Here is a 12,986-nt window from a genome sequence, read left to right on the forward strand (position 1 = left end):
GTGCTAAAGTCTATATACAATTGAATAATCAATTATATATTCCTAATATATAAATTATAATTTAAAACAAAATTGAATCATAGATGCTAAATGTTGCATTAAATTACACTAAAATATGCAAACATATCATAAGTGTTGGATTCATTTCACAGGAAGACAGAAGATGAATCCTATCACTGTGAAACTATGGAGTACTGAAGGCGTGGTTCACAGATTTCTGGATATGGGCCTAAATACAGGGACCAACTGCTGCACTGCAGAGGCCATATTAAGTAAAATGCATGAGGTGCTGCAAAGTTACAACATCCCATGGACCAGTTGTGTGGCTCTTGCAGTTCACAATGCCAGTGTCAACATGGGTATCAGAAATTCAGTTAGGAGCAGGGTCCTGGACCAGAATCCTTCTGTATTTGTCCTAGGCTGTCCCTGTCACATTGTAGACAATAATGCACATGCTGGAGGGTTGGTGTATTCAGAGGTAATTGCCTGGAAGTCACAATGTTAGCTGTGTTTAAATCTTGTTTATAATTTCTATTTCAGGGAGTGATTTGACATACAGTAATATGAATAACTTAATGTTTTGCTTTCCCCAAGTATCAGGCTTTGATGTTGAGGATTTTTGTATTGATCTTGCATACTGGTTCAAATCCAGCACAAAGAGAAAGAACACAAGCTTGACGGCAAATTATCCTTGCATAATGCATTTATTGTACTGTGAGAGTATTGTGAGATTCAGAAATGGCAATCATTTATTGAAGGGCCATACTACTTTTATTTATATATATATATATATATATATATATATATATATATATATTAGTGTGTGTGTATATATAAATTTTAGAGTTCTGTGTGTTTTGTGACACAAAGTATATGGATGTACTGCAGTATTTGAGCATCAGGTGGCTCAATTTGGGCCTAGCTGTGAACCGTATACTCCGTCTCTACAATGCTCTAAAGAGCTAATAAAAGTTTCTTTTATTATTTGTAAGAATTTGTATGACACTTCAGCTTTAATAAACTGTACTTAGATGAAGGGCAAGCCAGATTTGTATGACTCCATGCCTGTTTTGAGGATCCAACCGCTGAAGTTCATCTCCTCTGTTATTGAGCACTTCTACCTACATTTATTGAGTTGAATCTGTTATTCCAGAGACAAGACCCACACCTCCATCCCCTTTCATGGGCAGGTACCTGATTTCACTTTTTCAGTAACTGTAATGTGTACAGTTGTTTTTGGGAGGTTAATATCTCTTTATTTCAGATAAGGAGTTTCATACAAAAGCTGAGGTCAATGTTCCTGAAGCCTATAGCTTTCAAAAAAATTTTTTTTAAATGTAAACTGCAATAACTTATTGATATGTAGTGAGGGCAGCACGCTTCTGCTGTGAGATGAAGAGATGGTTTGTTGTCTTTTTGGCCTTTCAGACCTCCAGCTTGGCCCTAGGACTGACAACAAGCGCCACTGTGAGAAGGCTGCATGAGGCTGGCGAGATTCCCTCCAGTGATGTTGCAAACTTCTACATAGCAGCAATGGGCTTTCTGGTGAGGTCTACAGAGTATACCTTGACAAAGCTGCCACTGAATGACCCAATTCTGTCACATGCTCAGTTTGTGGACTTCAGCCAGAGTCTGGACACCAAAAGGGATGATGTGCTTTACTTTGTCCAATGGTGAACAAATGAACCCTGTTTGACTGTACCAATAATCTGAGTGATTTGGAGTGGAGGCTGGCTCTACCAGCTACTGTAATGGGTAAGACAAGATCCTTCTGAGGCTGGAGGGATTCTGTAATTGAAATGTGTTTTTTTGTCTTGTTTGGGTAAGTTGGTGAAGAATTAGTTGCAGTTTTATTTACAGAATTTCATAAAACTGACGTAAAGTAGTGTTGATATTTGACAGTCACCTTTTGCCATTTGATGATGCCAGAGAACAGGACAGCATGGGTGAGGAGTTCCTGGATTTTTAAATGCTAGAAAACACAGACATCCCTGAAAGGGTCTGGAAAACTGCCCTGGTCAAGGTGGATGGGGAGAAAGAATTCCACTGTACGGACATCATAAGGGCACACTTAAGTGCCATGAAGAGCCGTTTAACAGGTGCACCCAGGTTCCAAAGACTTGTGGAAGTGGCACAGCTTGTGCTCTGCCTACCACACTCAAATACAGATTCTGAGAAAACCTTCTGTGATAGGCCTCAACAAAACTGAGACAAGTTAAAAAAAATTATCACTAGAGGGTACACTGTCCTCTGTAATGTGTATCAAGATGACCCAAATGGAACCATGCCACAGATATGAGCCACCTCTGCAGATGATTAAAAACTCAGTCTGCAGCCTCTGAATACAACAAAGAACATTCAGCAAAATAGATTCATAAACCATGTCAGGAAAATGTCTTCCCTATTTTACTTCAAAAGAAAAGCATAAATTGTACATTTACATTTTCATGACTGTTAGGCACATTTTACCCCCTAATTCTCATTTCTGAACAGCAAAAAAGGTAATTTGATTCATAATTCTCAATCCAGCCTGTAGCCAAAGTCAGCAACCCTGTAGTACAGAATGTGCAGATTTCTTTAAAATGATCAGTTATCAGTTTTTTATACTTACTTACCCACACTTCTCAATACTATGTTCACTTTTTCAAAACTCTTCACATAGTTGGGTTAACCAGAGTGCAGGTCAGTACACCAGTTAACCTCACATCTATAATGCACTATAACTAACGAAACACTTCATACACGCCTCAAAACCAACTCATTCTACCAAAACACTAGCAAAGCATCTCTCGCCCAACAACATATAGCTGGAGTATACTGGAAACACACCCTGGATTGTACACCAGTCAACTGCAGTAACCACACACACACAAAATGATAACAAAGAGCAATTTATCTTAGCCAGTCCACCTACTGGCATGTTTTAGGAGGAGGCATGAAGCCAGAGGAAACCTACATGGACATGGGGAGAACAAGCACAGAAACTCCACACAGATGGGACCCCGAGCTCAGGATTGAAGCGGGGACCCTGGAGCTGTGAGGAGACAACGCTACCCACTGCATCACCACGCTGCTCATAGGTCCACAGATTTCTCCTTTTGTATAGATGGTAATGAAGTGATAAAGAGAACGCCTGGGTAAGACTAAATTGGAAATAATCTATGGTTTGTTTGTTTATTCTTCACAATCTTAATTTTTATTACTATAGAATGTATCGATTTGTTTGGATTTGATCTTGTATTGATTAGTTTTTGAAAACTATATGTGAATATGTGAAAAATAATTTGTAGATACACAGATTTGTTGGTTGAGTTTGAGTGAGAAAAGAATTCATGGATTTTGAAAGCTGAGGTTATTCAATCCTTTGTGTCAAAGCAATAAAAATTGATACACAGTTCAGTTCAAATAGACTGCTGTTGTGAGTTTTGAAAATGTGAACACAATATTAATAAAGGCACTTTTTTTTAAACAAACAAACAAAAAAAATGCTGCAGATAAAGTGTAATGTAGGAAGTGAAGCTGGTGGTCACTGACAGAGGGACAGCAGAAAAAGGTGTGAAATTCACACATCTATTTAAAGCTAAGACCAGAATGAAGAGGTGACGTACAAGTTACAGGAAATTAACTTTTCTATTACCCTTTATATGAATTATTATAGATAGATAGAAATAAGACAGAGATTGTGAGAGATGTAATTCAGTAAATTACAGTGCATGTTTTCACACATTATTGTAGGGATGTAAAATAATCTCACTGTAGAATCCTCCTTATTCATTAGCCCACCTCTCTTCATCAGTACATTTTAGACTGAAGTTAATCAGGAAGAAAAAATTCACATGATCAAAGCTGAACAGGTCTAAATAAGGACATTATAACACAAGGCATGATGTGTATGTTTACCTTGCATATAAAGATTACTGCTGTCTTTGGGCAATTTAACTTGAAGTACATGCTGGTCTTGAATTTAGCATTTTAGTAACATTACATTTATAAAATATGAAGCCATAATCAAATGTTTCCATTGAATGTGTTCACCACTTTTGGCCCTATTAATATTATGACACTGTAGGACGTACAGTTAATTAAAACTCTAAATGATAAACATTTTGCAGTGTTTGGTTTGGTTGTTCAGGAACTACGGGCTGAACTACGGCCTACTGTAAACCCAGTCTGGACAGAAAGCACATGAACTAAACACAAAGCAGCTGAACTAAGAACTGGCTAATATTCTCTCTCCTTTCTGTAATAGAAAATAGAAAATAACTTCACTCACCTGCAGCGACGTGAAACACAACACACAAAAGATACAAGCACTTCATCATTACTGATTCTTCTGCACACACACCAGTCCCTCAAAGTGAAACACACACACTCTGTCACACTGCCTGAGTGTCTGTCTCTTATATAGATTGGTTTTCAGGAAACCGCAACAACGCTATGTCATTTCTCTTTTTGGAAAATCTTTTCATAACTCTTTCCATAACCTAATTTGTTTTTATATGCAGTATTAATAGCTATTCATATATTTTCTCATGTGGTGGTTTTATCACAGTATCATGATTGTTATCTGTCTTAGGTGTCATTTTCTCAATGCTTGCATGTAGCCTCTTTCTTTAGATGAAATTTTAAATAAACAAATGAATGCATTAAAATTTGCTCTTAGTGTTTCAAATTTATACATTTATACAATTATACAATTTCTACACTTTAATCTTGATCTTAAGGCAGTTTCTATACTTTATCAACTCAAGTGAAGTTTGTTAGATGACCCCTAGGAAGCCTGAGGGACCGAGTCAACACAACAGTAGACGAATTGCAATGTGACAAATCTTCTTTTTCAATTCAATAAAATGACAGATGACACTTTTTATTAACCTAAAAAAAAATACTACTAGAACTAATAATAGTAATAATAATAATTCAATATAGGTCATCTGACTTACTTGAGTATATTAAAAGCAAATCTGTGCATGAGCTGCAACATTAACTTCACTTTTCAGCACACATTAATTCTAGTGTTTGGGACAAAGATGTAATGTCCATCAGTATATTCACCAGCAAGTGTGTTTCCCTAGACTTACAGGAAGCAATAAAGACACATTTACCATGTGTGAGCTGAGGAGCACTTAGAGGCTTTGATGATCATGACTCATTATCAAAAGTCAGATTAATCAGAAGACTATAACTGTAAGCAGTAACATCATTTATTAGCATTTAAAGATCTTGAAATGGGGGGAAAAGGGGTTAGTTTATTTAATTATTTATTTATTCATTGATTATAGAGCTCTGGTTAAGTGCCTAAGTGGCGGCATCTTGTGCCATAAAGCTGCTACTACAGCTGGTCTACAGATAATTGCTCATTAGAGATCTAAATCTACATCCAGATTTCTGCAGAAAGAAGAAAGAAGGCCTTTACTGTCTCATATACATGTACAGGACAATAAAATTATTTTCCTTCTCATATTGTTAGGAATTTGGGGTAGAGCTGTAAAGTTGCTTTGTGACAATGCCTAATGTTAAAAATCTTCTACAAACAACATAAACTAGATAATAACTACTCATGAAAACAAATGCTAAGCAACTGAAGAGTGAAAACACAAAACTTATAAATAGGAACCAATCAGGAGAAACACAAGACAGGTGTGTACAGGAAATCAGTGGAACAACCAAGGAAGAAATTCATACTATGAGAGAGATGCCCTCTGCTGGTCTGGCAGGGAATTGTCTGTGGTGACAAATATAAAGTGATCTTTTCTGTTTTTAATAACTTTGTGTCACAGTATCTGTGTAAATTGTGCAAAACGTTGTATTCTTTTACATTTTCCTTCATTATTATAGTTTCTTTTTAGAACACTGGGTTCAGTTTTTTTTTAATCTGTTAAGTGAATTGAAGTATTTAAGTTTTATTTAATTCACCACTCCAAAAACCTTGTAGAATTTTAGAAGCACTGTGTACAAAACCAGAAAACATAACTTATTTCATTTTTGTCTATAAAACAAGATGAGATGTGCTGTTATAGGAAAATAATCAACGAAAGAGTGGTATGATGCCGTTTTCTTACAGTACATGTCATAGTGTTTTATTCCGCTTATAACACTGCAATTTGGCAAAAATTACAGTTTTTATTTATTATAATTATTATTATTATTTATTATTATTATAAATCTAAGCATGAATAAAATGTTAGAAAGTATAGATGGATCATTTCACAGAGGAAGTCTCTGAAACCAAAATATTAATATTTTTCTTCAACTTCCTGCTGAAATAAAATGGACATTTCAAATCTCAAAGCCACTCAGATCAGTTTACAGTCACCTGCTCTATGCTCCCAATAGAAATCAATTCATTTAGAAATATAAAGTAGAAAGTAGAATTTTACTGTAGAAATGTCATTTTATTGCTCTTCAAAATCAGTGAATCTGTCAGTATAATTGAACCAGGAGGCTTTTTTGATTCATTATAATTATTACAGGTGACTGCAGGATTGCTAGGTGGCGATAGAGATTCGTGCTGCTTGAGTAAATGTGAAAAAATGGCGCGATCCTAATAAAACCCAGCGCCACCTGGCAAGTCTTTAATCAGTTCAATCATGTGGAGTTCATTAGTTTTTCTTTCCGTGTTTATCTGCGTTGATCGGCCATTATCGGAGTTTATCAGAAATAATCAGCATTTAGCCATTATGGGCATTTAGCAGCCTTTTTAGCATTTATCTGCCATCATCAGCTATTCTCAGCGTTTATCTGCGTTTATCAGCATTAACCAGTGTTCATCAGCCATGATCAGTGTTTACTAGCGGTTACCGGTCTAAACTGCTGGTCAGGATAATAAAGGGTGACGTAGATGGAGAAGCGTTGCTGATTGGCTGCTGCACTGGCATCGAGGGAGCCAATTGGAGCACGGATAGAGTTTCATGGCTGAACTAGGCATATATTCACTACACATACTGTACATAGACACACATATGCATGTAAGATATCGATCAAGCACAGTTTTGAAAATATTATGTAAACATGTGAAAAATAAGATGTGTGATTTTTAAAAAAGCATGTAACTAAATGTAAAAACAAACAAAAACAAAAATTGTTAAAACTATCAGGAGTATTTGGAGTAATGGCCCAAAAACTAGGTTAGAAACACACATTCAGTCCAGACAGATTCAACAATCCTCCTTTTATTTTTTACCCAAAATCAGGAGACTTCAAATTTCACACGAAAGTCACAAGCAAGAACATGTAGAGCAGTCTTCTTACACAAAACAGCAGGATGCTTCTAGAGCATTCATTTCTTAACCTGCTATAACAATGGTACACATAAGATATAAAATGACACGTACACTCAAAATATAATTAGCAAGATTATCCATCAGCAGTTTTTAATGATTAACAGTGAATGCAGAACAATACCCTTAGCTAACATAAGTAAATGTAACACACACATACATATGCCTGAATCTGCTATTTAACTGTAAAATTTATAAAAATCACAAAAAGTCAATACTGTGGATCCCGTGCTTGCCATAGAGTGTATTTAATATATGTTTTCAGCATTATTCTATAATATCTGAGAATGTGTGTATATTTACTGTGGATTAGTTTGTTATAATGCTGGCATATTCAGTTTTCTCTCCAGCGTTAATCTGAACTCGTGCTGCTCCGGCTGTGTTAATGTGTTATTTAATACAGAAAGTGACAACATCAGGTACAGTCTGTGGAAAGACAGAAGAGGAAAATTATACATATAACACACAAACAGTGACAATACTGTGGCTGTTGACGTTGACTCTAAGAAGCAAGTAAAATCCTGTAAAGACGAAACAAATCTCTAAATCTGACTTCTTTCTTTACACCATGTGTTGTTCTGATAGAAGCAGCAGAAGATACTTTCCTATAACTCACTGTTCAATGAAAGCATGTGTGGTTCATGTGTGTTACCTGCAGTGTATCACAACTACAACTAAATCTCTAAAGGTAGAAGAAAATCTGTTATAACTGTTATTTTACTTGCGCTAACCTGATCCTCCTGCTTTCCCTCACAGTCCTGACGTCCATCAGTAATCACGTTCTCTCCACATCTTCCTCCTAAAGAGAAAAGACCTCAGAAATCACACCTCTAGTGGATTGTAAGTGGTTTCTGTAGTAAGGTGTGGAGGCAGCTGTGCTGTTTGAACTCACACACAATAATACTGAGTAAAACAAAACAGTACTGGTTATGAGTGAAAACAAACATTTACTTATTTGGCTCAGAATATTTGGCTGCACTGAGTGTCAGCAGCAGCAAAAGCACAGGAATACAGAAATCTGTGTAATAAAACATAAAAATGTGAGTAAATCTTATAATAGAGATGTGTTTTTCACTTGGGATAATGGAAAGTTACATCAGCTAGAGGGAGGCTGAGTGTTTGCTTTTTTTTTTTTAAATTATTATTATCATTTTTAAAAATTTTACCTTGTATTGTTGAGAATGATGCAGGTGGAGAGTTTGTTGTTTTACTCTGAGGCTGTTCTGATGGAGGTGTTGTGTCTGTTTTCCTCGACTGTGTTGAGGTTTCTCTTCTTCCTACTGAAAAGACAAAACTTATTAAAACTAATGACTGTTTTTATCACTGTTAAGGTCATTTCAGCATTTGAGGACAATCTCTATCCCTTTGACATTTTAATGAATAAACCATAGATAGTTTACAAATACATAAAGCCAGCTGCATAATCAATTTCTTTGTCAATAAAAACACTCAATATTTGATATTATATTTTCTTTTTAATATATTAAAATCCTTTAAAAAGTTGCAATCACAGTAAAATGGCATGTCCCTGAGCTTAGTCAATGGATAACAACTAACAGTTTTTTTTATCTTAAAATCAACTAATATTTAAAAATGAACACTGTTAAAAAATAAAAATTTTATTAAAAACTTTTAATTTTATACATAAAATGATTAAAAATCATATTTTAATGCATAAATGGTGCAAAAAATATAACTTTTCCTCAACTTCCTGTCAACCCTGTTATAATGGGGTAAAAACTGCAGGAAGTGGTAATCTGCTGATTTAAGTCACATAACTTTAAGTCAGTGACTTCATTTCATTACAAAGAAGCATAACATGCAAAGAATTGTAAGTTAGCTCTTTTTCTGTCACTTTTTTAAACATGTTTTTGTACATTTGACACAGAACTCGTAAACCCTGTTGAATGTAAATCCTGCAGAAAACAATAAAATATTTGCTAAATTAAAAAATATATGAAAATGTTATTAAAATCTTTGTTAAGTACATGGGCTGCCTCACCATGTGCTTCACCACATTGCTAGCTATTGCAGATTTAGCATGCTAATCGTCAGCCCTGTTATTGTCAACCCTGTTAGTGCTCCTTTGTAACAGGGTTGACACTATTGCATTGTAGCCATGGCTGGCATACTAAAAAAAAGCCTAAGTTTATTCACAGTAACTTAAGAAATGGATTCACAATTGCATTCTATTCAAATAGTTAAAGAAATGTTTGCATTTAAGTTCAGTCTATATAGATTTCAATGGTACGGCTCCAAGCACAGCAGCAGAGAGGCAGAGACAATACAGGGCAAGGAGAGATGCTGACCCTGTGAGAAGGCAGCAGTATTTGGGGAAAGAGAGAAAGAAATGGAGGCAGGACAGGCTGAAAGGGGAAAAAGTGCATTCTGAACTGAGTGACAGAGCACAGAGACTATAATGCAGAAGATGGAGAGCTGCCCAGCAGAAGTGTTGTATGAAGGCAGCTACAGCAGCCACAACTACTTCAGCTGCAACAGAGAGAACCCGTTTAACACACGTTCAGGCAGGGCTCAGAATTCAAGCTCAGAATCTGAGCAGTACTTTGAGGAGATTGCTTAAACAAATGTACATAGTGCAACAATGAACTTGCAGTGTGTGCCTTTAAGAAAGTATTAGGTGATGTCATTCTCTTTTTTTTCTGTTGGTCAGGACATTTTAAACTTAGATACATTTCTAAATATTTTAAAGCACTACAATATCATATCAGAATAAACTAAAAGGAAAATCAAAAGACTACTTTGTTGTCTACTTCATTTAATGCCATATAACCCAACAGTGTCAACCCTGTTATTTACAGATATTTAGAAAAGTAATATATTTTGCCAATATTAAAAAAAATAGGTAGGTATTAAAAATTAGGTATTAAAAATTGAAGAGGAATATTAGGCAAACTGTAACCAGATTTCTTTTTAAAATCCTAAAGATTAAGAGGACAAGATGTGTGCTTTTTATGCTAATACAATAACTACATAAAAAAATGCTTTTAATCAATTAATTTTTTTTTGCCAAATCACTTGTTATTTAGTTGGGGACAAATAAAATGATAGTTTTTTTTTAATGCTACTAATTCATTGCAAGATATTCCCTTCATATAGCCATATGTCTATAACAGGGTTGACATATGAATGCTAGACAATGTAGAAAAATAGAAATCTATTATAACATGCTGAGATGGCCTGCTGGTTTTTCTAATAGTCTAATAGTCTCTTATTCAATGAAAGTAAAGGAGTGACAAAATTATAAAAAAAAATTTAACAAATTTTCAAACTCAGAAATGTCCTCCAATGCTGAAATGACCTGTCAGTAATATGGCACATGACACTGGAGTAAAGCATGCTCACAGTCATTAATGAAAAAATGTACCTTTAACAGATAATCTGAAATCTCTGCTATCTTCCTGTACAGAACATCTGTACTGTCCCTGGTCCTTTTCAGTCAGGTCTGATATGAGTAGAGAGAGGTTTCCTGGAGAGTTTTTACTGACCAGTTTGACTCTGTTTCTGTGATGTCCAGTCTGTTCAGGGTAAATTTCCTGAAAGTCATTGATTCCAATAAACTCCCATTTTAGAGACTGTGGTTTGGCCTGTAGGTCAGTGCAGACGCAGGGCAGAACTACAGACTCTCCTGTGAACACAGTCACACGCTCTTCCTCTGCCTTCTTCACCAGCTCACAGCCTGTAAACATAACATTTACAGTTAATAATAGAAGCACTGCAATTATTAATATTCCCTGCTTGTAAATCACCACATTTTCTGCTGCAAACCAGAAGAGATTTTTAAACAATGTGCCAATCACCTGTTTAAATCCTCTATATGAATCCAATATCAGGACTCTGATACACAATACTGAACCTATACTGGCTTACTTTTATTCTAATAACTGCTAAATCATTAATAATCTATAATATCAGTTTTAATTATTGTATTTCAGCTAATGATGCTCTTACAATGGGAAATAATAATTCCAGTTAAGATATACACCTTGCATAAAAACATTACGTATTAATATGTATTAATTATTAATACATATTAACTATACATATTAATATGTTTATTTATTGCATGTACTTTAGCCTTGTCATGGAACTACACTTCCCACCAGCCCCAGCACGTCAAGAAGAGGGAGCTCAGGATTAAAGAGGAAGTAGGCACAAAACTAAAGAGGAGGACAGACTGAGAGTCCTCACTCCCAGATAAAGATTCAGCCATCTTAAGTTAGAGATTTTGTCTCATTTGGTGCCTTTAAGTTTGGCCAGAAGGAGGGCCAGTTTTGAGTTGTGTTTTTCCTCCGCGCTGCGGCGCTTTGAGTTCAGCCGTTGGATCGGAGTTTCCCGATCCAGTTTCATAAGCACTGCAACACTCACAAATCCTGCTCAATAGAATTAACTCAGTGGGTAACATTACGGCTTGGGGTTCACGACCTCTCCGGCTCATGTCCCGCTTTAGGCAGCCGCATTTTAGCTCTCCGCACTTGGCTCCTCTCATACTATATATATTGTCCTCTCGGGCAAGCAGGGCCTGCATGACACTTTTTGAACATCTTATCGCCTAGCCCCATAACATTAATATACGTATTTATGGCATGTACCTTAGCTTTGTCATGGAACTACACTTCCCAGCAGCCCCAGCACGTCACATGTCCTAATCACACTCACCTGTGTCTCGTCTCACCCTCATTAACACCCCTATATAAGTTCTAGTGTTTGTGCAGCTCATTGTTAAGCTTCTGTTGTTGTTGTGTATGTCACAGCCAGAGGCCTGTTTCACGAAGCCGGTTTCGGTGGCTACTCAGGTAAGTCTGCGTTTAGTTTGAGTAAACTCTGCTTTTTCACTCTCAACAAGGTGGAGTGGTTTTTAGCGGGTTTCATCGCCATGGTAACGTACACTACACGGCTAACCTGCTCCAGAGCAGCTTTTATTCTGGGTAAGAGAACTCCAACCCAAACTGGACCAATCAGCTGTGAGCAAAGTGAGAGAACTCTGAGGCGGGAAAGTTAACCCTTTAGTGTTTGTAGCGATGGCTTCAGCGTTTGTGGAGAATCCTCTGGAGCGCAAATAATAAGAAGGCACTTGGAGGGTGAAGAATTTTTAGGGACAGACACTTACCTGGCAGGGGCGATACCATGATCAGGAAGGTGGTTCGCCCAAGGCGAGGCTCAGCCATTGCACTCGGGCTGTGCTGACCCTTGCGAATTCCCCAAATGTAAGAATTGCGCTCTCCCCTGACATGCAAGGGGCAGTCGTGGCCTAATGGGTAGAGAGTCGGACTTGCAACCCGAAGGTGAATCTGAAGGTTGTGGGTTCGAGTCTCAGGTCCAGCAGGGATTGTAGGTGGGGGGAGTGAATGACCAGCGCTCTCTTCCACCCTCAATACCACCACTGAGGTGAGACCCTTGAGCAAGGCACCGAACCCCCAACTGCTCCCTGGGCGCCGCAGCAAAAAAAAAAGGCTGCCCACTGCTCTGGGTGTGTGTTCGCGGTGTGTGTGTGTGTGCACTTGGATGGGTTAAATGCAGAGCACAAATTCCGAGTATGGGTCACCATACTTGGCCACAAGTCACTTTATTTTTTAATAATTTTTTTATTTAAAAAATTAATTTATTAATTAATTAATAATTAATTTTTTTAATCCCCTGGATTTTCCCGATGACCATCTGGATGAAAGTAGATGGTGCAGATGGTGT

General features: G+C 36.8%; 1 pseudogene; it reads left to right on the forward strand.

The window, feature by feature from the left end:
• The first annotated feature begins 12,400 nt into the window (after positions 1 to 12,400).
• Positions 12,401 to 12,573, forward strand: LOC128317900 (uncharacterized; annotated as a pseudogene).
• The last annotated feature ends 413 nt before the right edge of the window (positions 12,574 to 12,986 follow it).

Source organism: Pangasianodon hypophthalmus, chromosome 30, assembly GCF_027358585.1.
Source record: "Pangasianodon hypophthalmus isolate fPanHyp1 chromosome 30, fPanHyp1.pri, whole genome shotgun sequence".
NCBI classification, from domain to species: Eukaryota; Metazoa; Chordata; class Actinopteri; order Siluriformes; family Pangasiidae; genus Pangasianodon; species Pangasianodon hypophthalmus.